Source organism: Equus przewalskii, chromosome 10 (genome assembly GCF_037783145.1).
Source record: "Equus przewalskii isolate Varuska chromosome 10, EquPr2, whole genome shotgun sequence".
Classification (NCBI taxonomy): domain Eukaryota; kingdom Metazoa; phylum Chordata; class Mammalia; order Perissodactyla; family Equidae; genus Equus; species Equus przewalskii.
Window position 1 is genome coordinate 3,208,284 of NC_091840.1, and position 24,900 is coordinate 3,233,183.

General features: G+C 54.9%; 1 protein-coding gene across 1 annotated transcript in view; it reads left to right on the plus strand.

The window, feature by feature from the left end:
• The window catches only part of RBFOX3 (RNA binding fox-1 homolog 3), a 510,574-nt gene that overhangs the window by 18,508 nt on the left and 467,166 nt on the right, over window positions 1–24,900 (plus strand). Inside the window, exon 3 of the mRNA XM_070559786.1 lies at window positions 5,040–5,159. The gene's annotated coding sequence lies outside the window, so the exon portion shown is untranslated. The remainder of the gene's footprint in view (window positions 1–5,039; window positions 5,160–24,900) is intronic.

Consider the following 24,900-nt stretch of genomic DNA (forward strand, 5'->3'; position numbering starts at 1 on the left):
TGCACGCCTGTTGTCACTCGCACGATGTCCAGCGCAGAGGCCCTGGTCAGGTGGCCCTTCCCCAGGAGGGACTCAGGGCCAGCTCCCTCCACCTTGCCACGTTGCTCTCTTGAAGACAGGGCCCCCAAAGCCCCCTCGGCAGGGAAGAGAACGTGGGGATGGTCCTTTGGGGAGGTGGCTACCTCAGTCTGGGAGGGACACCACATTCTTCCAATCCTGTGCCTTCGGTCAGGACCAGACATTTGGCCCCACCTGCATGCGGCGGAGGTGCGGTGGGAAGGACAGTCCCCGAGGGGCATCTAACTCTGGGGCGAGGGAGCCCAAGTCTTTCGGTGCCAGCTCGCTGTCTCTGCCACAGGGCTTTGGGGTCAGCTGTGCGGCCCTGGGCACGTTACATGACAGCTTGGTGCCCCCAATTTCCTAACTTTTAAACTGAGCACAACAAAGCCATGGTGGGGCTTGCTGTGACTCCATCAGGAATGTGCCTCTCAGGAGGCCTGGCCCCAATTACATATTCGGACTTCGGTGGCCACTCAGATTCTGCGGTGATGGAAATGCCTTGAGAAGGCAGCCGTGGCAGCTCAGGCCATCGTCCCCGTTCTGCCAGATCCCCCGGCCCTCCTCCGTTTACTTCTCCTTCTGAAATCTGGGGTTCAGATGTGCCACACCTCCCGCACGGCGCTCAGCCCAGGGCCCCGCCCGGGCCGTGATGTGACCCCGAGCGACTGTGCAGGGCACTCGAATAAAGAATCGCTGGGGCCTGCCGGAGCCGGAAGGGGCGGCCCCCAGTTTACAGAGGAGCAGAGAGAGGCCTGAGGACTCGCCTGAGTTGGGGCAAAGCTGGGGCTCAGACGCTGGTTTCTGGCTTCCAGTTCCTTCCTCACGGCTCGGCTCCAGGCTGCCTTCCCAGGGAAGAGGCCGGACATGGCCAGCTCGGGCCGAGGCTTGGTGACACTATAGAAGTTTGTGTAGGATAGATCCCGTGTGCTTGTGTGGCTGAAGCTATTGGAAAATGACAAGTAGAATTGATGAAACGGGGTGTAAAAATGCTGATGGTGTCTCAGGATGGGGCTTGGGAGAAAGCTTGGGTCCCCTTGCCGACTTAGAGTAAAGCAGAGATTGGGGGGTTTGCACAGAGTCCGGTCTAACCTAATCTTTCACCCGAAGACTCAGATATCTAAATTTACGTGCACGATCAAGAAGTATGAGTATTCCCCACAACAGCCAAAATGTCCGTCGATGGATGAACACACACAGCTGGGAAGATCCAGACAATGGAGCATCGTTCAGCCTTAACAAGGAAGGAAGTCCTGACACCTGCTACAACGTGAGTGAACCCTGAGGACGTCACGCTGAGTAAAATCAGCCAGTCACAGAAGGACACACACTGTGTGATTCCACTTGTATGAGGCCCCCGGAGTGGGCAAATGCACAGAGACAGAAAGCAGAATAGAGGATGCCAGGGGCTGGGGAGGAGGATGGGGAGTGAGTGCGTAATGGGGACAGAGCTTCAGTTTGGGAAGATGGAAGGTTCTAGATGTGGATGGGGGTGATGGTTGCACAACAATGTAAATGTACTGAATGCCCACTGAACTGTGACTTAAAAATGGTTGAAATGCTAAATTTTATGTCACGGGTATTTTACCACAATTACAAAGGAAACCGTTCCAGTGGCTTCTGACCCTTTCCAGTGCTTTCTCCAGCCCTGGCTGGGGTGTGGGTGTTTCTGGCAGCGCCTGGAGCCCCCGAAGGCCAAGGCTGAGGCTTTTCAAGGTGGGCAAGCCTTGCTTGTCTGGACCTGCCTTCCTCTGTAGCCCGCGTCCGTGCTGCGACTCTTTCTGGATTGCAGGTGTCGCACCTCTGTTCTCTCCCAAGCTTTGTGCTCAACACACGGCTTTAAGGGGATTTTGTACTATTCTGTGTAAATCCAAACTTACAAAAGACACAGGACGGTGATTAACTATTATCATCATATCGTCCCTCCTCCTCTAAGATTTACTGCGTAGTGAACTTCTAACAGGGTAACTTCGAACGCAGTTTGCTCTGAGCTGTGTCCCCGCACAGCAGCTCCATCTTTCTTCTGGGTTGAGGGTGGAGGGAGGCTGCGCCCATCCTTTATGGAGAGCAAGTTGCATGGGAACGACATTCTGCTTTCGGAGTAAAACCACAGCTGCGTCCACACTGTGGGAGGTGTGGGTGAAGCGGTGGAGGATGAGGAAAAGGTGACACGGAGCATTAGGTGCTGGCAAAATCTGCTCTGGGGCAGAAGCTCAGCCGTGCTCGCATCTCAGAAGTCCTTGGCGAGGTCTGACCCCCGAAAAAGGACCTGGGAGGGGACAGCCTCTCAGCCCAGGATGACTTCATTGTGGCGACAGAAACTAATTCCTCTCTAAGTGGGGAAAGGCTCTCTAGCTGCGTTAAGAGGCTGAAATCTGATGAAAAGGCGAATAGATTCGATCTTCTCTGCCTCGGTCACCTGGGACTGCATCAGACTCAAACCGATTAGGAAAATTCACATTGAAAGCATCATCTAGAATAGACCAGAACCATAGAAAACATTTGGCCCAGAGGGAGGGAGAAATAGCATTTCCACCTAAGCCATAATCTTGCGTTGTCTTCCCCGCCTCCTTTATGGGGTCTGACAGCACTGTCTCCTCCCCAAGACGAATCATTAGACTAATTAGTAGCAAATCAATGTTTAATTAAAACCTAGCCGTTAACTATAGGAAGTGCCCTGGTGGGGTGGGAGTCAGACGCGGTCGCAGGAGGGATCAGCTCCTGAAGAGTGGCTGGCGACCCAGGCAGGAGGCTCGCCTTCTCGCCTCGTCTCTCCTGCTTTGAGTTTTGGCTTGGCGGCGTCTGGAGGTCTGGAGACAGGCGAAGAGAGGGAGTGGGGAGCAGGACGGATGGCTCTGAGCATCTTGACTTCCAGCCTGTTCCCCGATTTTCCCACCCACTGCACGGGAGCTTGCCTCCACTCTTCCCGCGTCCCCAATTCGTCTCTTTCTCCTCTGGAAATCCTTTATTGGGCATCGGCGTACTTGCATCGAGACTGACACCCAAACCTGTCACCGCAAACTGCAAGGTCCTAGACGAGTGGTTCTCATCCCAGCTGCATGTTAGAGTCCCCACGGCCGGTTAAACAAATTCTAATACGAGGACAGACAGACAGACCAGGGAACAGACAGAGAACCCAGAAACAGACCCAGCACGTAAGGGCATATGACATAAAGGTGGCACTGTCAAGGATGGTCTCTGCCATAAATGGTCCTGTGTCAATTGGTAAGCCACCTGAGAAAAAAGAGGAAGATTGACCCTAGCCACACACTATCCATGGAAATCAAGTCTATCTTCTAGAAGATGAAATAGAAGAATGTCTGGAACATCTTCATGAACGAAGAGCCCAGACCACAAAGGAAAAGATTGACAAATTGGGTTACATTAAAATTAAGAGCTTCTGTTCACCAAAAGTCACCATTAACAGGGGGCCAGCCCTAAGCTGTAGTGGTTAAGTTGGGCGTGCTCTACTCTGGCAGCTAAGGTTCACGCGTTTGGATCCTGGTCACGGACCTACACCACTGATCAGCCAGGCTGAGGTGCTGGCTCCATGTATAAAGTAGAGGAAGATTGGCATGGATGTTAGCTTAGGACTAATCTTCTTCAAGCCAAAAAAAAAAAAAAAAAAAATCACCATTAAAAGAGTGAAAAGGCCAGCACACGGCAGGAGAAGACATTTGCTATCTATATGACCGAAAAAGAGTTCATGAGAAATGGGAAAGAGACTTGAGCCAGCAGTGTTTCATCGGTCATCAGGGACATGCAAACTGAGATATTGCCATGTGCCCACCAGGATGGCTAACGTGGGTACGTTGGTGACCCCAGGGGTTGGTAAAGACATAGGACAGCGGGAACATTCATACACTGCTGGTAGGAGTGTAAACTGAAACAATTGCTTTGGAATGTACATGTGCCCAGGACCCAGCTACCCCGCCCCCAGATCTCCACCAATGGAAATACACGCACGCGTGCCCCAGAACACACACACCAGAGTGACCACAGCAGCCCCGCTGTTCATGCCTCCCCTGGGAGCCGCTCGCGTGCCCTTCGCGGTAGTGTGGCCAAATGGAATTGTGGAGAATTCACGCAGTGGGACACGAAACAGCGCTCCTGCACTCAACGAATGTCACAAAATAATGTGGCGAGAAAGGCTCCAGCCACGAAATTGAGTATAAACTGTATGACTCCATTCATATGACGTTCAGGAACAGGCAAGATCTTGACGGCGATTATCTTTGGTGGGGAGGAAGAGGTGGTGATAGGGCGAGAGGGGACCTTCTGGGCGCCTGCGACATTCTGTTTCTTTATCTCGGTGATGGCTGCATGAATTGTCCACTTTGTGACTATTCAATGGGCACACACTTATAATTTGTGCACTTTTGGGCGTATGTGTTATTTTCTTAGAAAGAAAAAGCATTAACGGAAAGCTCCAGGCGGGAATGATCGGGTCAGGGTCCCTAGGGAGTGGGGAGGGCAGGCGGTGGGAGGTTTTATAGCATTTGATGTGGATTGGGGTTGCCCGCCTGACCTGCTTGCACGTCCGACGCCCTGTCTTTGCTCTCTCTCGCTCACCCCGACTCCTCTGCTTGGCCACCTTTCTGTCCCTTGACCATGCCAGGCACTTTCTGGCACCAACCATTTTCACTTGTCCGTGTACCCCAGGACCAGAATGTTCTCTCCTGCCTGGATCCCTCAAGTCACTGACCTTGACCCGTCCATCTAAAATGGGTCCCTCGTCTCAGTCACTCTCTCTCCCATCATTCTGTTACCTCCTTTCTCGTTGCATGGTAGAGACACTGTCCTGTCTTCACCAAATCCATTTCATTTTCTTCTTCCTGCATTTAGAAGGAGACCGAGTTGTCCAATCTCCCTTGGTTAGGTCGGAGCCAGTGGGTTGTGGACAGAGGTGACACAGGCCACCTCCAGACCTTGCCTCAGAGCCTCTGATGGGACTGTTGGCATTCTCTACTCCTCTTCTACAGTGACGGAGGTGACCACTAGTGTAAGATGGAGGAGCCCGAGGATGTGGGGAGCCTGGATCCCAGAGCCACCGCTAGGAGGACAGCTGCCGGGAAGAGCTGCTGGGCCACGTGTGCTGAGGGGTAAGTGACGATGAGACCTGTCAGTTCAGCTGCTCTGTTTCTGCAGCAGAACCTGGGCCGTCCTGACTCAGGCAGCACTCACTGCCGTCTGAGGTTCCCTGCTGAGTTCCTTGTCTCCAGGTCTCCTTTTGGTCGATTTATCTGGAACATGAGCTTCTGTTTACGACCGTACTCCCAGGCCCACGAGCACAGTGCCTGGCTCGCGGCAGGAGCTCGGCAGCATTCTGTTGAGGTGATCGATTATGCAGCATCGAGAGGACTCTGAAGACAGAGGTGACGTTCCCAGGGCAGGAGGGGGTATGAAGGAGAGAGCCTGAATCCTGGTTTGAGTCCCAGCTCTGCACGAGCGACAGGTTCACCTTTCTGAGCTGCAGTTTCTCCATCCGTGAACAGTGCCTACTGCGTGGGCTTGCAGGAAGGACGAGATGCGATCACGAGATGCTTACAGACACCTCGCACGTTGCCCAGCAGAGTCGGCATGTACTGCTTTTTATCTCCCCAGGAGTTTATGAGCAGGTGGGGGCACATGAATGTGGATGCAGAAGGGTGGGAAACAGCCGCCGGGAATCAAAGTTTCCAGTCACGAATAATCGGCCGGTGGGCCAGCCTAGTAGCATAGTTGTTAAGTTCCCACGCTCCACTTCAGTGGCCCAGGCTTTACAGGTTCGGATCCTGGGCATGGACCTACACATCACTCCTCAAGCCATGCTGTGGCAGTGTCCCACATATAAAGTGGAGGAAGACTGGCACGGAGCTTAGCTCAGCAATAATCTTACTCAAGCAAAAAGAGGAAGATTGGCAACGGATGTTAGCTCAGGGCAAATCTTCTTCACCAAAAAAAGAAAAAAAATCAGCAGCACTGCATTCAGAGGCTGGAGGGCTGCACTTTCCAGTGGGGGTGGGGGCATGAGGGTGGGCTCAGCACTGGTGGGATCAGGGAGAGGTGCCAGGGTGCTCTGCACCCTTCCCAGGGGGACGGGCAGCACCTCCTGGGTGCAGAGTAACATGACATTCCCTGTTCAGGGACGCAAGCCGGTCTTGGGCCCACACCAGGGCAGCCTCGCACCCTCGGGTCCTCTGTCAGCCTCCCCTCTTACCTCCTGCTGCTTCTTCTTACCCGCTACCTGGTCCAGCCTCACCTGCCTGCAGATCCACCCGGCTGGGTCTCCCCTCTCCCGGGACGTCTGCATTCTCAGAGACGACTCCTAGAGGTGGGAGAGCCTTCCACACTGACGCTAAGTGCAAGACGAGAGGGCCAGCCTGGGGGCTCTGCCTCGTCTGTCTGCTCCCAGCCCCCTTAGCGGTGAAGCCGGAGGAAACCGGCGCTCCTCTTCCACCAGCAACTTCTCTACATGGAGCCAGGATGGGCCTGGGGGGGACCAGGAGGTGGGACTGCACCTCTCCTGGTAAAAACAGGTTCCAAGAGTGGCCGTGGAGAGCTTCCAGTCCAGGGGACCCCGACCTGGCGTCTGGCGAGGCCAAGGGAGTTAAATGCATGGAAGAAATGTCCTAGGGTTCTAGCACTGAAATACAATTACCAGAGGATTTGAAAAATGAGATACTGTTATATATGCTTCCTTTTTGTTGGGGAGAAATTCACATGACATAAAATGAGACGTTTTAAAGCGCACAATCCAGTGGCATTTAGACACTCACCATGCTGTGCAGCCACCACCTCGATCTACTTCCAGAACATTTTCATCATCTCAAAAGGACACTCGGTGACCATCAAACAGTTGCTCCTCATTCCACCCCCCGCCCCCCCGGCAACCACCGATCTGTGTTCTGTCTCCATGGAGCTGAGTTATCTATTCTGAATATTTCACAGAGTGGAATCATAAATATGTGGTCTTTTGTGTCTGGCTTCTTTCACTTAACGTAACGTTTTTGAGGTTCGTCCATGTTGTAGCGTGTGTCAGAACTTCATTCCTTTTTATGACTGAATAATATTCCAGGGTATGGATAGACCACAATTTATTTATCTTTTTGTTGGTTGTTGGACATGTGGGTTTTTTTCTGTCTTTTGGCTATTGCACGTGTTTTTTTTTTAATTTTTTTTTTTGGTGAGGAAGATTGGCCCTGAGCTAACACTTGTTGCCAATCGTCCTCTTCTTGCTTGAGGAATATTGTTGCTGAGCTAACATGTGTGCCGATCTTCCTCTATTTTATATGTAGGACAGTGCCACAGCGTGACTTTATGAGCAGTGTGTAAGCCTGTGCTTGGGATCTGAACCTGTGAACCCCATGACACCGAAGCAGAGTGCACGAACTTAACCACTATGCCACTGGCGCTGTATGTGCTTCTTTTTTAATGCATTAAATAGCATGATAGTGGCAGGTCCACGAACCACCTTAACTTGGAAATAATAATCGAGGTGAGCCATATTTCAAGGTGTCTCCCACAACAGGCACTGATACGAAAATGCCTGGGGTTTTGTGTGTGGCAAAGTGGCAGATACTGCTGACTCTGCTGTGGCCAAGGGCCTTCATTCATAACTGCAGAAGCGTCTCGAAGTTCACAGACCCCCTGATTTCGCCCCACGTTCAGAACCCCTATCTTGGCCAACGCACCCATTCCCACAAGAAGGAAAACTGAGTCCTGAGGAGTCAGCTGCTCTGCCCAGCACAGCCGGGCCGGGGCCAGGGCCAGGGCCAGGGCTGCAGGGGTCTGGGTCCCCAGTGGCCCTGCTTCTCCAGCTCAGAGAGATCCAAGTGTTTTCAGGCCCTGTGACTTGAGCGTCCCCCGTCCGTCTCCAGCATCCCGTCGCCTGCTCTGGGCCAGGTGGCAGCCGAGTCGCTGGCGGCAGACGTCAGGCTCAGAGGAAGGAGCTGGTTCTCAGAGCTGCCCGTGAATGGCAGACTCCGCCATCCCGAGGCCCCGCTGAGGGTCTGCACATGCGGCCCCCTGCCGGGACGGTGCAGCGGCAGCCAAGGCCTCAGCGTGGAGGGCTCAGTGCCTCCGACGGCCACGTGGGGCTGCGACTTAGAGGAGGTGCGACCCCCAGGTTTCCAGCCCGCCCGCCCTCGCAGTGCCGTCCCACAGGCTTCCTGCTCCCGCCGCTCCGGGCCCTTCCCTGGCCCTTCCCTGGCCCCCCAGGCCCTCCTTACCCATCCGCTACTTTTGGGGGAAAATGGAAGGTGTGAAGGTGGCGATGGATGGCCGAGTGCTGTTTTTTCCTTGCTTTGCCTCAGTGCTTTTTAAAAAGCTGTAGCTGTGGGCCTGAGTGACAGGAAGCTAGTCCTGTTATCCCTCTGCAGAAAGGGACGAAGCCTGACAACGCCCCGTAGCAGAGACGGACCTCAGAAACGACGCTCAGAGGAAGCAGCCAGACACGGAGGACAGGTACCGTCTGATCAAGCTTGTACAAAACGTCCAGAACCGGCAAATCCGTGGAGACAGAGAGCAGCGTGGCGGCTGCCAGGGGCTGGGAGGCTAGGGGAAAAGGGACCGACTCTTAAATGGTAGGGGGCTCCTTCTGGGGTGATGAAAACGTTCTGGAACTAGACAGAAGTGGTGGCTGCACAGCACTGTGAACGTGCTAAAGGCCACTGAATCGTAGACTTCAAAATAGTTCATTTTATGCTGTGTGAATTTCACCTAAATAAAAAAATTAGTCCACCGTTTCCCTTGGGCCACTGGGAGGCGTGACTTGAACACAGTGAATTACGACCGCTAACCACTCCCGCCCAGTCCCTGGCCGGTGGGCTGCTGTACGATGACGGCGGCAGGCTGCGTCCGTCCGCCCCTTCCTGACGTCCCTGCTCCGCTCTGGGCCCCACGCCCTGCAGGTTCGCGGACAGTTCTGTCCACTTCTAGTTTTTATCCTGAGGCCAAGAGCTAGGCTGGGACCAGTGCGAGGACGCCCAGCCCCACTCTCCTGACCCTTGGGTCTGGAGGCGCTGGTGTGGACTTTCAGCTCGGGCCCTCTGCCCTCCCGTCTCCTCTTGTCTCGGGACCAGGAAGATGCGCCTGTTGAGCGAATGCTGTTGCCATGTGCACACACCATTTCAAAAGGATGTCAGTCTCTGAGTGGCCAGCGGAGACCAATGGGGGATGGAGTTACAGGAGGGGGAGGGGAGGCCTCAGAGCAGCAGCGACAGGTGTCAGGGGCTCCAGGGGCACCAGCCTCATGCCGCCATCTTGGAGGGGTCACCAAGCGCTGGCCGGCAGTTTCAGGTGACACCTGTGTTTGTCTGAGCTCTCTGCCTGTGTCACCCTTGCCAACCTCCAGGGGTGTCTGGAACCTGGAGCAGCTGAAGGTTAAGGGGGGCAGACAGGCTATTGGGAAATGACCCAGGAGCGTAGGGGGGTGGAACACAGGTTGGGGGGGCAGGAGATGGAGAGAGGGGGAGGGAGACGGAGAGAGGGGGAGGAGGAGGCGCGTCTCTGTGCGTGTGTAAATTAGGAACTGGAGAACAGAGCGACTCCTGACTTCCTTCTAAGTCTCCCTCTGTCTTCTTTCTTTTATGAGCATCGTGAGTCCTTGCCTTTTATAGCAGTGAATTCTCAACTTAAAAAAAACCTTGAGTAAAGTCAGTCTTTTCCCCGTGCTGCCTGTGGCGGGGCCCCTGAAACCAAAGGGTCTCGTTTGTCATTTTTACAGAAGAACAAGATGTTCTCGCCCTTGTCTCACTCCGCTGAAGCGTGGGCTGCGTGGCCCTGAGGGGCTCCGTCCAGAAGACACGTCTGTGTCCCCAGAGGGCCCGGGGCCCCACTGAGACGTGCCCTCGGCGTTGCCCCGATGGGAGCTGCAGTTGTCTTTAAACCCAGGGAGACGGCCCTGCTCCTTGCGGGGCAGACCCTTGGGTGGCTCCTCACGGCCCCCGCGTGCTGCCCTCACGGTTCACGGCTGATTTCTGGAGTGACCCCACAGCGTTCCTCGCAGGGCGATGTGGGCGCTGGGTGTCCAGCTCTGCACTCTGTGGGCTTCTGGAATGCAGCCAGCGTTGCTGGGTGTGGCTGGAACACTGAGGACGGACGTGCCAAGAGTATGTGTGGGGGGCGGGGTACCTGGAGGCTTAAAGACCCTTATGGCCTCCCCTGAAAGCCAGGTGGGGGGAGGCTTCCTGTCGTTGTGCCTGCTTCCTCCTCCTCCTCCACCTCTCCCTCTCCTGCTTCCCCTCCAGCTCACAACACATCCCCCACCCCGTTTAGCACTGGCCGCCAACAAGGCACCGCGTCAGGAACGCGTCTCCAGGCGGATCTGCTCTTGCACTTGGCGCCACCGTGAGCACGAGTCTGTGTGTGGAGGGTCAGGCCGTCGCGGCTGACGTGTGTCCCTGGACGGGTGGAGCCCTACAGGCTGAAGGACTCGGGGCCACTCAGAATAAAGAGATGCATCAGCCGTGTCTTCACGAAGGCCAGGAGGCTGGGCCTCTGTCCGGGAGCCTGTCCTGCCGCCGTGCCAGCGTCGTGACCCCTCTGCCCTCAGCGGGCTGCGCTTTCCTTGGGGGTCTCCTTTGTCAAGTGCCCGCACCCTCGGATGGAGGGTCGTCATCGGATTGAAAGGGTGTTCTGATTCTTGTTTTCCCCAATGTTCCCGCTAAAAAGGGCGGCCGCGGGAGAGGAGCATCCTCGAGGCCTTGGGGAGGTGGCGGGAGTGGAGTTCCCGCCCTGTCCCCCTGGCTCCCAGGACAACGTGTCACATCGCTCGTGCCTTCCTGTCTCAGCACGCGGTCTCCTGCGTTTTGTGTGAACTACTGGGCTGCATGGACCAAGAAGCAGAGGTGTTGCGAGGTGGGTCGGTGGCTCAGATCCCATGAATTTCCAGGCAGAGTCAACTCCTGAAGGGCAAAAGGAGCAGGACTGGGGCTCCCTCGGCCTCTGGTTCTTCATCTTGGTACCCGTGACACATGTGGGGGCCTCCCCCACGTCCATCAGCTTCAGGCCTCCTCCCGTAGGATCCCTGCCATGTCCCCCTTCCTGCTCTCTCTCCTCCACACCCCTCGCCCTCCCCTGCGGGGTCCCCGTTTCCAGGCATTTCTTATCTCCCACCTGGACACGGCCGAGGCCTTCCCTGCCTCCTGCCCCTGACATTCTAAGCCCCTATATCCCATTGCTGTCAGAGGTGTCTTCCAGAAGCAGAGCTCTTTTTGTGGCATGCCACTGCTCAAGAACTTTCAATGGCTCCCCATTACCTATAGAAGGAAGTCCACGCTCCTTAGTGTGGCATCAGAGCCCCTCCAATCTGTCCTTGACTTGGCTTTATGGACCTGCCCTGCCTCGTTTCCCATCACCCCTCCCCACCCCCACATCCTCCTGGCCTGAGTTAGACAAGATGGCCTGTGTGCAGTTCCCATCTGTGTCCACCCAGTGTGGGCTTCGTACTGGGAACCCCGTGGTTTTCCATCCCACACCCCGTGATTCTCCTCCCTTTTCTCTGAACATGGAGCCCTTATGATCTGGGTTACTCTGCGTGGAAATTCATTTATTCAGTAAACACATTTCCCACTGACATGACGCTTTGTTTCAGCGTTTCCTCACGAACAATTAAAGCTGTTTGAGGGGGAGCATTTCTAGGTGACATCCCTTGACATGCCCCTAATTATGTGCCATTTTCAACTCATCTTTGCATAGTGTCAAAAACACGTTATTGTATCATTATCAAAATTCCGTCGTACGGGAACTTCAGGTTTTCTTCTCCTCTCGTCCTTTTATTCTTTCATCCACCATGTGCTTATCAAGTTCCTGTTTTGCGCCAGGCCCTGGGGGTACGATGGGAGCAAGGAGACCCCGTGCTATCGTTGTAGCAGGCAAGGCAGCACTGGACGCCCGATGCACGATAGACACTCTGAGCATCACTGTGACGAGCACTAAGAAGGTGCAGGTGCTGGGAAGGCCGGTGAGGGGACCTGACACAGCCTTGGGGGGTGTCAGGGCCCCGCCTCTGCAGAGGGGACATTCCACTGACATCTGAAGGGAGGGTAGGCATTGGATGCAAAGCGGGGGCATCTGGAAAGCTTGTCAGGAGGAAGACGAGTGAAAGGCAGGAAGCACGCCCCAGGGGACACAGGCGGCTGTGGGGCTGGGAGGCCAGCAGGTGGAGAGGACTGGGATCAAGCCAGAGAATCAGGCCGAGGGGGCTGCAGGCTGAGGAAGGGGTTTGTGTTCTCTCCAGGGGCGACGGGAGCCGTTGAAGGCCTTTGAGCTGGGAGAGATGCAATTGGACTTGCCTTTTGCAAAGATCACCTTCTGCCCGCCATCTGGAGACACTTGGAGGAGGGCAGAGGGGACGGGGGGACCAGAACCGGGGTCGGCAAACTACGACCGTGGGCCCCATCTGGCCCACCCACTGTCTGTTTCTGTCCATAAAGCTTTATTGGCACACGGCCACGCCCATTATTTTACCTATCGCCAACGGCTGCCTTCTTGATGCCCCGGCAGAGTGGAGAGTTGCAGCAGAGGCTGCGTGGCCCCCAACGCCTAACCTACTTACTCTGACCTTTTATGGAAAAGCTTGCTGACCGCTGGCTTATAATGCTGCCTTAGTTTGGGTTGTCCCGGAAGCAGAGCTGAGACAAGGATGCGACCCCAGGAAGCAGGAGTGAAGGAACAGGAGGGTGAGGAGTGAGGAGAGGGCCTGTGAAGGTACGTGGACAGAGCCTCTGCCGAAGGCAGCAGAGCCCAGTTCTGTGGGGTCCTCTGAGATGGCAGAAGGTGGCGCCGGAGTGTCCATGAAGGTTGGGAGATGGGCAGGCGCTGTCCCCTGGTCCCATCTCCTATTGGCCAAGGGTTTCCTCCAGGGGCCTTAGCTCCCCTGCCCATCGGGCTGTGCTCACGTCGGGGACCCCCGAGAGGTCGGTGGCTTTGGAAAGGCCAAAGGCCGAGAAGTAGACACTGGAACGTGGCTGGCCAGCGTCACAACTGACAGCAGAGCCGGGCCGAGGGGCCGAGTTCAGAGATTTAGGAAGTGGGGCCAACAGGAGTTGTGGCTGGGTGGGGTCAGGTAGGTGAGAGCAGAAGTGAAGAGTATCGACGGAGACCCAGCCTCGAGGGAAGACCTCTGGCTCAGGTCTGGAATGGCCTTGATCACCCTGACTGTTCCAGAACTTTCATTGAACTTCTCAGTGAGATGGACCTCTAGTCTCTGCAGCTGAACGATGCCCCACAAATCTCTCCCCCCAGGATTCACTAAGGAAACTTAAAAAGTTCTTCCCTTTCTCTCGAACATGCCGTGGGGAGTTGAGAACCCACGATGCCCAGGAGCGTCTCTGTGAGCAAAGCATTGATGCGATCCTCTCTCTCCTGAGTCGGAAGACAGCTGTCTGCCTAATTCCTAATTACGCCCTCCAAAGTCGCATTAAATCATTGCACCGGACACTGCATTGTGGGAAGTCAGCTGCTGTTTTCACTCGTGTAGCTGTTCTGCATTTCCATAGACAGAGCCTGTCTGAAGGGAAAATGGTACCCTGCCCATCAGGATCGCCACCAGAAATCACAAACCCGGAGGGACGCCGGGAGCGGAAGGTGGATCAGTGTTCTCCCCACGGAATAAATCCTGCCCAGTGCGCGGGCTGGGACTGCCCCTCCTCACCCTCGGACACAGCTCAGGGACTCCGCGGGTCATCCCAGGCTGGGGCAGCCGGCGGGAATCTGCTCGGTGAATTCCCAGGGCCCCTTCACTTCCGTTTTTCAAGCCGCTTTATTGAGATGTAGCTCTCGTACTGTATAATTCGCACGCAGAAAGTGTACGTTTAGTGGTTTTTAGTGTATTCACAGTCGCGCAACCATCACCACAGTCAATTTTCGCACCGTTTCGTCACCTCTAAGATTGATGATGATATTTATCATCCCCCTCCCCCAGCCCCTGGCAACCACTCATCCACCTTCTGACTCTACGGATATCCCTCTTCTGGACGTTTCTTGTCAGCAGGATCACACGGCGCGTGGTCTTCTGTGCAGAGCCTCCTGCACCGAGCATCACATTTTCGGGTTCATCCATGTAGCACGTGTCGGAGCTTCGTTCTTTTTTATGGCTGAGTAATATTCCACGCTATGGGCGTCCCGGGACTTCTAGTGACTCTAGACATTGCCTCTTGGACCATCAGTTGCTTAAAAGAGGAGTTGGCGAACATTTTCTGTGAAAGGCCAAATAGTGAATATTTTCAGCTTCGCTGGCCGTACGGTCTTTGTTGCAGCTACTGAGCTCCATAGGGTGCACTGTTTCGTTCTGCACCCCGTGGTCCCACTCGCCCCTGCAGCCTGGGCGGTCTTCATGTCGGGAGCATAATTCTTGACCCTCAGGCACACCTCACAAGGAGCTCAGCTTCTCCATGTCACTTGGTGCCATTTTGGAGTAGGAAGCTTTCTCCCAGAAGGAACTGTCTCATCTACTTGTCACTCCGGGAGAGCGGGCGACGTGACTGGCTGGTCTGGGGGTAGGGGATGGGTTTCCGCCGGCTCTCGGGTCTTCAGTTTGGGGACCAGTTCTTGTTCTCCGGCCTCAGATGATCGCTGAACAACCGGTGATGGGCCCTGAGCCCTGGGACAGCTACTTCCCGTCTGGGGGCTTCACCTTCGAGTCCTTACAGCGCCCCTCGACGTGGGTTCCTGACCTTCGCTGGATGGACAGAGAAGCCGGGACTCGGGGCAAGTGCCTCATTCAAGGTCACGTGGTTGCACATGCGGGAGGGGGTCAAGTCCTGGTCTCCCGAAACAGGGCTCCATCCACCATCCAGACATCTTCCCAAATCTCCCATAATCTCCTGGAGTCCCGAGCAGATTAGAGTGAATTAGAGAGAGGGCCTCTGGAGCTGCTAGGGCCCGTGGTGGGCTGAGTAATGGCCCCCAAAGATACCCAGATCCCATTCCCTGGCACCTGTAAAGGGGACCTTATTTGGAGACAGGGTCCTTGCAGGTGGAATTAAGTGAAGATGGTCCTGGATTATCTGGGTGGGCTCTAAATGCCAGCACGTGTATCCTCGTAACAGGTGGGCAGACGGAGACTTGACACTTTGACACACACAGAGGAGAAGCCACGTGGAGGCGGAGCAGAGAGAGACGTGAAGACACTGGCCTCCAAGACTGAGTGATGTGGCCACAAACCAAGGAGGGCTGGCAGCTCCCAGAAGCTGGAAGAAGCGAGGAACAGATTCTCCCCTGAGCACAGCCCTGCTGACACCCTGATTTTGGACCAGTGATGCTAATTTTAGATTTCTGGCCTCCAGACCTGGGAGAGCATCAATTTCTTTTGTTTAAAACTCCCGTCTGTGGCAATTTGTTAGGGCGGCCCCAGGACACAAAAACAGGGCCTCACACCTGATCCCCACAGGCTCTTTGCACCCGAGACAGCTTTCTGCATGATTCTTTGCCTGAGCATGGTGATGCGGCTGGCCACTTGTGTTCCGTACACACTGAACGGTGGGAATAGCAACTAACACTTCTTATCTAAGCACTTCGCATAAATAAACCCAATCCCCACAAAGCCCCAGGAGACAAGCTCCTGTTGTTATCCCCATTTGACAGACGGGGAAACTGAGGCAAAGAGTGTCCGAGCGACTCGTCCACTGCAGACTCACCGGGGAGAGGCAGAGGAAGGCCACCCCGTTGCTGAGCAGTGTTTCACCGCTCCGTGCTGCCTCCTGAAGGCTCGCAGCTTAGAGAAGCAGAGAAGAGCATGGGCTTGGAAGGCGTTCGTCCGTCCATTCATTCGTTCGCAGATATATATCGAGAATTTCCCGGGCCCTGGAGGATCAGCTGTCAACAAAACTCGTGCCCTCTGCTCATGGAACAGGTGTCCCAGTGAGACAACCACCAGAAGTATAGCGTGTTTGGTGGCTGTAAGAGCCCTGGGGAAGCACTGGGCAGGGCCAGGGTCTCAAGTCTGCTGCGGTGCAAGTGTGTGTGCATGTGCACGGGTGTTTGCCTGTGTGCCTTCGAGTGTGTGCGTATGTGTCAGATGCATGCTATTTCCCACAGCGGGTTGGGGAAGGCGGCCGAGCAGGTGAGATTCTGGCAGAGCCCTGTGGGGGCCAAGGAGCCAGCCTGTGTGCTGGAGGAGCCCGTGGCTGGGGCCTTGGAGGCAGGTGGAGCCGGAGCAGAGGAGGTTGGAGCAGGCAGAGGGGGCTGGCAGCGCAGAGCCGTGCAGGCAACTGTGCAAGGGCCCGGGGAGGACAGAGCCGAGGGAAAACATCAGATTGTCCCATCTTCCCTGTGTGGCTGTGGGCCAGACGCCTCACCTCTCTGAGCTTGGCTTTTCCCTTGAGGTTCCTCATACGCGCTGCCCTGCCCCCGCTCCAGGATCTTTGCAAAGTTGAAATCAGGGAGTGATTGTGCCTGGCACGTGGTCAGTGTATGTCTCCACAACTGAGAGCAAGGACACCACGCCCTGCCGACGGGTGTCCGATGACCGGAGGTCACCGCGTGCGGGGGAGGCCCCCACCCCAGGGAGAGGAAGCCCCACTTCAAGGACCTTCACAGTCCCTTGATGATAACTAGTCTCTCCTTCCCTTGGATAGCTACTTATTCTTGGAATTTTCATTTTCTTCTTGGTTCTAGGAGGTTTTCTGTTTTACAATGTAACGTAATATGAGTCTACATTTCCTTAACTAGAGGCCTAGAACTCTCTTAGAACTAGGTGGGTTTTGGAACTCAGGCGTGTTTGAATTTTAGAAGACTATGTGATGCGTCTACTCTATACTGTGAGAGAGGCCGGCGGGGCTGCGGCAGCACCCCAACCTCCCAAATGAGCATTTCTGCAATGAAACGCCCGCCCACCTGCTGGAGGAGGTCTCCGGCAGATGCAGCCACTGGGTGGCCCAGGAGCCGGACCTGGCAGTCGGAGACACTCACCCCTCCCTTGTGCTCGGAATGTCCGTTCCACCCACTGTCCCACAGTGGGGGCCTTTCCAAGGACGCAACCTTGAGAGAGTAAGGTGTTGATGCGACTGTCTGGACAGAACGAGTGACGAACCCCGTTCGGGCCCCTACAGGAACTTCAAACGTTCCAGCTGGCATGCGGATCCACTCATTTTGTGGTGCCCAAGACAAGCCCAGTAGGTGAGTCCTCTCGCTTATCAAGCCCGCCACCTGCCCATCTGGGGTGGCCTGCCTCTTTCTCGGGTCTCTCCCTGACCTCCACATACGGGGGCCAATTTCAGATTTCACCCCGGAAGGTCCCAAGAGTGTGGAACCAACATGCTCCCAATCAGTGGGGTGAGTAACGGCATCAGGTCAGTTCAGGTCAGGTTTTGGTGCCAAACTTAGGAAATGTAACTTCAGGTTTTCCGAGCTTTTCGGATTTCAGGATTTCGGATGTAGACTTTGGACATGTGGTCATAGTTCACGTTTATTGAGAACTTTCTGAGCCAGTCGCTGCGATGTTTATGAGTTGCTTCAAGTCCTGCCAATCACTCTAGGAGGTGGGCACATGGTTATTGCCCTGGGCACCTGGGTGGGGCGGCAAGGAGCTGGGATGTGCGCCTGGAGTCTGACGGCTCAGCGCCTCCCCTGTCCTGGGCCGCAGGGGCCCCTCCTCTCCCTTCTGCCCGCTGCGGCCGTAGGTCAGACCCTCTCCCTCCTCATTCGGGTCCAGGTGCAGGCTCTGCCCGTCACCCCCACGGCCAGGGCAGGGCACTGAGCAGCCCTCGGCAGAGGCGATGGAACTGAGCTTCCACCAACATTTAGTCCTGCGCCGAGCGGCTCAGGAGACGGTCCCCTCCCTCCCGGCAGCCTCGTTCACACCGTGCTCAGAACCGTCGTGGAACTCTCGTTTCGGAATTCCATTTGGATTCCAGGGTTCATTCATTTTTATGGCCCTTCCATGAGTCAGCTCCTATTCCTTGCGGGGTAGGTCTGTTCTGTGGAAACAGCCAAGAGGCCTTTGAATAATGTTGCTTCAGAGAGGGAGGCAGAGGGGCTGACAGGGTGATGAGACCCATGTTCCTCTTGTGGCTTTTAAATGGGTTCCGAGGCCGCCTCTAGAAGGGGTGTCCCCTGATGTTTTAAATAGGCAGCATTAAAAAAAATGAAAGTGGCCCCCCCGCAAGGCGTCAGGGCTGCTTCGAAGGACAAAATCCCACTCCGTGTGTAAGGTGTTAGTTTTATTGGAAAATGGGGGCATTTGGTGATTGTCAGAGCTCCTGTAACAGGATGGCCCGGCCCCTCACACTGTGGGGCTTGTGTCTGGGTCGGCTGGCCGTATCCGGGTTTACTGCAGCTCCAGCCTGAGTTGTAGACTTTTGGGGTTAGATCAGTAAAGTTTTCAATATGTTTGAAAAAGAACCAAGCATATGGGCGGAACCTCTTAGACGTGCCACAATGTGACCTTTGTGACAACTCTCTCGGGTGTGTAGGTGACGCCTCTCTCGAGTGTATAGGTGACGTCCTCCAATGTGTCTACGTGGCGGCTCTCTTGTGCGTTTAGGTATGTCTGGAACTAACTTTCCCAGTGTCTTTGTTTTCTCTCCCGCCCCTCTGCCCCCAATGCCAGGTCAGTTGTTCTCGAAGCCTCTTCATCCTGTGCACAAAGACTTTGGGTGGTGGTCTGAGGGGTTGGGGTGCTCTGGCTACATGAAGCAGAAGAGCTCCTGCAGAGTCAGAGCCCTAGGCTCCGTCCGGGCCCTGCTGGCTGTAACTCGCGTGCCCCGGGGTAAGTGCAGCCTGTCTGGGGCTCAGTTTACAGGTCTGGACGATCAGTGCTTTGGGCTGGGAACAGAAAGGTCTTTGCAAGCTCTCAGATGCCGCAGTTCCATCTTTCTCTCATGCCCCTGCCTAACCTCTTGGCAAAACCATTCGCCCGCTCTGGATTACCTACTGTGTGAAGGGGAGAAAGAAAAGAGCAGTATTTCTTTCACAATCACACCTTCAGACGTTTTGCTCATTTATACACATCTCGTGACTTGTATGGATCGGTGAGACTTTCCTGTACAGGTACCCCAATGTTTATTCTTGAGAAACTAAATTAAAGAAATCCAGTTATAGAACATGCACACAGTCTTAGGAGTCAATAGGGCTCCAGGGTTATAAGAAGCCCCGAGGCCTCTTTCCCTCCCCACCTCTGCTTACTCTGCTTTCTACTTTCAGCTGTTTCTTTGGAATTTGCCTCTTGTCTGAGTTCAGGCTGCCGTAACCCATGATCCCAGACTACGTGGCTTAAACAACAAACATTTATTTCTTGCAGTTTTGGGGGCTGGAAAGTCCAAGTTCAAGGCATTGGCAGATCCAGTGTCTGGGGACGACTTGCTTCCTGGCTTGTAGATGGCTGTCTTTTCGCTGTGTCCTCACAGGGTGGAAGGGGAGAGAGCTCTGAGGTTTCTTCGTGTAAGAGCACTAATCCCATTCATGAGACTCCACTCTCATGATCTCGTGACTCAAGATCCTACAACCATCACATTAGGGGTTAGGATTTCAACATACGAATTCTGAGGGCACACGGACATTCAGTCCATAATACCTCTGTGTTTCTAAACGTTACCTATACACTAAAATTCCTTGCCCCATCAATTTTAGACTTCACCTTTGAGCTTTCTTTTATGGTGGACCAGGTTTTTAGCTCGCTCGTACCCTTTTTCCCCGTCCTTCCAGCCTCTCCAAATAATAGCTCAATTTGTAGTTAAATCTACATACAGCTTTTCTTTATTAAGACTATCATAACTATAACATTTTTCTTGCTTTTGGACAACTGTTTGTTTATCCCAGAGTTCATAATTGCTTAGGTTTTTGCACATGTTTTAACATGCCTTTCCGTGCGAGCTTCCGCATGGTCACACCTGTCAGTTTCTCAGCCTTCTTTTCTCCCTGGAGAAGGTGCTCTGGAGCCCCCAAACGTGTGCCCCGCATAAGGCTGCCCTTCCGGCTGCCGCGGGGCTCCCGTCCGGGACTTTCCTCTGCCTCCCCCTGTGATGGAGCTCATGCTTCTGTATCTCGAAGCTTCATCTTTCTGCTCACCACCCGGTCTCAGTGGAGCACGTTCTCTGTAACATCCTGAGACGCCTTATTCTGCTCTCGTGTTCCGTTCAGGATCTGCTTGAATATGGAATCTTGGTTTGGGAATTATTTTTACATAGAATTTTGTGGGCATTTTCCCACTCAGTTCTGGTTTCCACGCTGCCGTTGAGAAGTCTGACGCCATTCAGAGTTTTGATCCTATTTTATGACCTGATTTTCTTCTCTCTGGATGCTTTCTTCCTTGGTGTTCTGAAATGTCACAAAAGTAGGCCTTTGTTCTTTTACTGTGAGGATACTTGGTGTGGCCTTCAATCTGAGGACTCACGGCCTTCAGCTCTGGGAAAGATTTTGGTATTATTTCTTTGATAATTTCATTCTCGTGATTTTCTCTGTGCTGTCTTTCTGAAACTCCTATTTGTCAAATATTGGGCCTCCTGGTCTCATCATCTAACTCTTTAATTAGAAAAAATCTCTTCTTGCACATTTCTTTGAATTTTTGTACTGCTTTCTGGGAAACTTTATTTTCCAACGCTTTTATCTTAAATTTTTATTGTTCTATTTTTAACTTTCAGGCATTCGTTTTCTCTAATTGTTTCACGGATGCAATATCTTTTCTCATCTCTGAAGATACTGATGATGTGGTCTCTGAAGTTCTCTTCTCTTTGCAAAGCTTGTACTTGGACTAGTTATCTGGTACCATGTAACAAATTACCCCCAAGCGCAGCAGCTTAAAACAGCAAATGTTTCTTGCCTCGAGTTTCTGTGGGCCAGGAATCTGGTAGGGCCTGTCTGGGTGGGGACCTCTCACGAATTTGCAGTCAGTGTGTCAGCCAGGGCTGGAGTCATTTAAGCCGTGCCTGGGGATGCAGGGTCTGCCTCCAGGCTCAGTCACGTCGATGGCTGCAGGACTGGGTCCCTCACCATATGGGCCTCTCTGTATGGCTACTTGACGTGGCACTTGGCTTTCCCCAAAGTGAGCAATGGGAAGGAGAGAACCAGGATGGAAGCTGCAGTGTTTTTTGGAACCTAATCTCAAAAGTAACTATCATCTCTTCTGTCATATTCTGTTGGTCTCGCAGACCAACCGTGGTGCAATGGGGGAGGGGTCGGCACACGCGCATGAGTCGCGGGAGGCCACCAACTCAGAGAAGGCTGGCTACCACCGCACTTTTCTGAATTTTCCCCTGTTTGCTGTTTTGGTCTCTGTTGTCCATGTTGGAGGTCTTTCTCAAATGTCGGGTGCTCTCTGTCCTTTCATATTTAAGCGTGAAACACACAAGCTGTCTGGAGGCTGTGTGGACCTGCCTACGGGTGGGTCGGGGTGGTTTGAGCAGGAGGATTTTAAGGGCCAGGACTGGAAGTGGCTCGTGTCACTTCTGCCCACAACCCATTGGCCACATGGCTCCAGCCTACTGCGAGGGAGGCCGGGAAACCATGGGGGCGCACGCAAGCTCGGGGAGCAGCCCAGACCCTGTGGAAGCCACATCGGCGCCTCTGCGGGAGCCCTCGAGCCCCAGAATCAGGAGAAGCAGCCAGCGCCCTCCCAGCTCCAGCCTGGCGGGTGGACGGGTCCCACGGTGAGGGCGTGGAGGGGTGCCCGCAGTTTGTGGGGCTCGCTGGGCATTTGAAATGCACAGTCTCTGTAAGAAACTCTGAGGTGTGGCTACGCCTGTCCCCATTTTGCTGCTCAGAAGTTTGGAGAGGTCGGTAACCAGAAAGCAGAATGCAAAGCCAGGCCGCCCCCTTGCACACCTCCCCCGCTGGATTCTTGTGTGAACTGTCTCGGGTGGACAAGGGACGTTTGTGAGTCTTGACTGCCGGCCTGGGCTACCACCAGCAAGGCCTCCATCTCTGCACATGATCCTCACTCCAGCCTGTCCAGTGGGCACGGTTCCTGGGTCCCTCTCGGCCATGAGAAGAGCTCACCTCAGACGTCCCTGACGACACCCAGGGGTCCATCCAGTTAGCATCACCCTGCCCTGCGACGGCCTGTGTGCTGACTCTAGAGTCGGTTTCTCCTGCGGGACGAGCTCTGCCATCGGCCGCCGCACCCCTCGTGGTTGGCGCAGACCTGCTGCATAGACACGTGAACGCAGGGGCGGGTGACGCGTGAGTGATGCTTGTGTGAGTGTGACGACTGAGTGGCTTGCCCGGTCACCAGTCCCTCAGCAGTGGCGCCAGGATGCCTGGGGAGCAGGGTGGGGCCCCCTCCGACAGGTGGGTCTGCCCCTTGGGGCGGTGTGGTTGGCTCACTGCTCTGCACGGGTCGGGAGGAGGGTCCTAGCCCAGATGCTGTGTGAGGAGTCCCCTAGGGGTGGGGCGCCTGGCGGCCCGGGCAGCCTGTGAAGACAGGAACTCGAGGGTGGAGGCGCCCTGTCCCCACTGAGAATGCAGACGGCTGTACCCGACTCAGCCCCCAGCCCCAGGTGGGCTGGAGGACCCCATGAGTGTGGGTCATCTGGGGGCAGCCTGGGGTGCAGACCCTTCAGCTGTGGGAAACCTAGGCGTGGCCCTGGGGGGCTTGTGGGGAGACCTCTGGGCGGGCTCTGTCTTTGGGGCTGGAGGGAAGTAATGGAAGAGGTTGTGGGATATTGTAATATTGTGTTAATAATGTGCATTCTGACTGTGGCTCAGGGAGAACCTGTTTCATACTGAACACTATTTTGGGGTGGGTGGGTTCTTTTCTTCTTCTTTTTTTTTTTGGTGAGGAAGATTTGCCCTGAGTTAACATCTGTGACAGTCTTCCTCTATTTTGCGTGTAGGACACCACCACAGTACGACTTGATGAGGTCCATGCCCGAGATCCAATCCTGAGAACCCCGGGCTGCCAAAGCGGAACATGCTGGACTTAACCATTACGCCACGGGCTGGCCCACTGGGCGGGTTCTGAGTTATGATAATTTGAGTGGCATGTACTCCCCCTTCCTTCCGCGGCTCCGAGTGGGCTGCCCGTTGCCCTCGCCATTGCCCTCTCCTTTGGGTCAGCCCCTGGCTCCTCCCTCCTGAGTGCACCAGAAGAGGTGGGCCCACCGCTGAGTACGGGCTTCCGGGCCGTTCTGCAGGTTCGGGGAGGGGTCTGCACGGCTCCGACAGTGGAGCAGTGCGCGGGGCGTGCAGATCTCCCTCAGTGCTCCTTTTCCGATTGTCACGTGTGCGGGGGTGGGGGCCAGGTGGTCCAGCATGGGGCGGAACAGAGGAAGCCACCACGCAGCCTGTCTTTCCTTCAACAGCTTTATTGAGATACAATCCACACACCACACGGTTCACACGTCTCAAGTGTGCGATGCAGTGGCTTTTAGTACATTCACGGAGTTGTGCAGCTACCACCACAGGAGGGCCTGGACCATTCCATCACCACCAGGAGAAACCCGTGCCCTGTCGCTGTCACTCCCCATCCTCCCCTCCCCCAGCCCCTGGCCACCGCTGATCTACTTTCTGCCTCTGGCTTTGCCTGTTCCAGACATTTCCCGTAAATGGAAGTGGCCCCTATCTCGCCTCAATTTCCTGAAAAACAGTTGGGGGTTGTCTCTGCTCCTCTCTTGGCCCCGCTAGTCCTCCCCTGGGAGGCCTCCACTCAGGACCATCTGGGGAGGAGGGGCCGGCAGGAGTTGGGGGGCAGGGTGGCCCAGGCGAATGGTGAGCAGCGCGGATGGTTGAGGAGCAGACTGAGGTCGGGGTGGGTGAGCTCTTGGAGCCTCCCTGGCCTGGCCGGTGCCGGTCTGGGGGCCCACTTCAGCTGGAGGAGGCAGGGCCGGTGCTGGTGGTGCTTTGCGGTCTGTGCCCCTTTGCTGCCCTCGCGGGCCGTCTGCACGACCCGGGGCTCCTGAGGCTGCGGGAGGTGGCTGGCTGCTGACTCTGGGCCGAGACTTGCTGGCATCTGCGAGCGACAGCGTAGGGAGAGGCGGCTGTGTTTAGAAATAATCACTCCGTCTTGCACAGACGCATTGAGGTGTCCTCCCCTGCAGTTGCAGGAAGTAGCTCGAGGCGTTGCCGATGGAGCAGCCGTGACTTTGCTGCCGGCTTGTCCTGCTCCCTTGCAGACGTGGGGCTGCGGTAAGGTGGGAGAGGGCCGGGATTTGGAGGGTGTGGGAGGGAGGAGCCTGTCCACTCCCAGGGATACGTGTTCTTCCTGAGAGCCATGGCCACGGGCGCGCCAGACTTCCCGCAGGTGGGCGCCCTTGGAGGGATGCTGACCACAGCCGTTCACCTAACAGTTGTTGATTAAATGTGTCTGGTTGGCGGGCATGGTTCTACGGGCGGGGCCTGCAGCTCAGATGTGAACAAAGTCCTTGTTCTCACTCTAGTGGAGAGAGATGAGCAACACACACACATACACACACACACACACACACACACACACACACACACACACAGAGCAGGTGGAAATAAAACCCTGGGGGAAAATAAAGCCAGGAGGTGCCTCCACTTCACGTTAGGCAGTCCTCTCTGCTAAGGCAACACCTTTGCAAAAACCTGAATGAGGCCTGAGTGACCTGTGCAGGTATCTGGGGAAGATGGATCAGCAAGTGCAAAGGCCCTGGGGCAGGAGCTTGTTGGCAGGATGGAGGGACAGCGAGGGGCCTGGTAGGACAGAGCAGAGCCAGAAGTGAGAGAAGATGTTAGAATGGGGAGTAAATGGCCAGATCAGGTTAACCTTTTAGGACATAGAACTAATTTTTCATTCTCAGTTTTTCTTTTTGTTAAACTGAGGTATAGTTGACAAATAGTAAAATGCACTGATCTTAAGTATACAGTTCAATGAACTCTGACAGATATATACGTATAACCATGCCCTCAATCAAGATGCAGCACATTTCCAAATCCCCAGAGAGCTCCCTCCTGCCCCCGTATAGC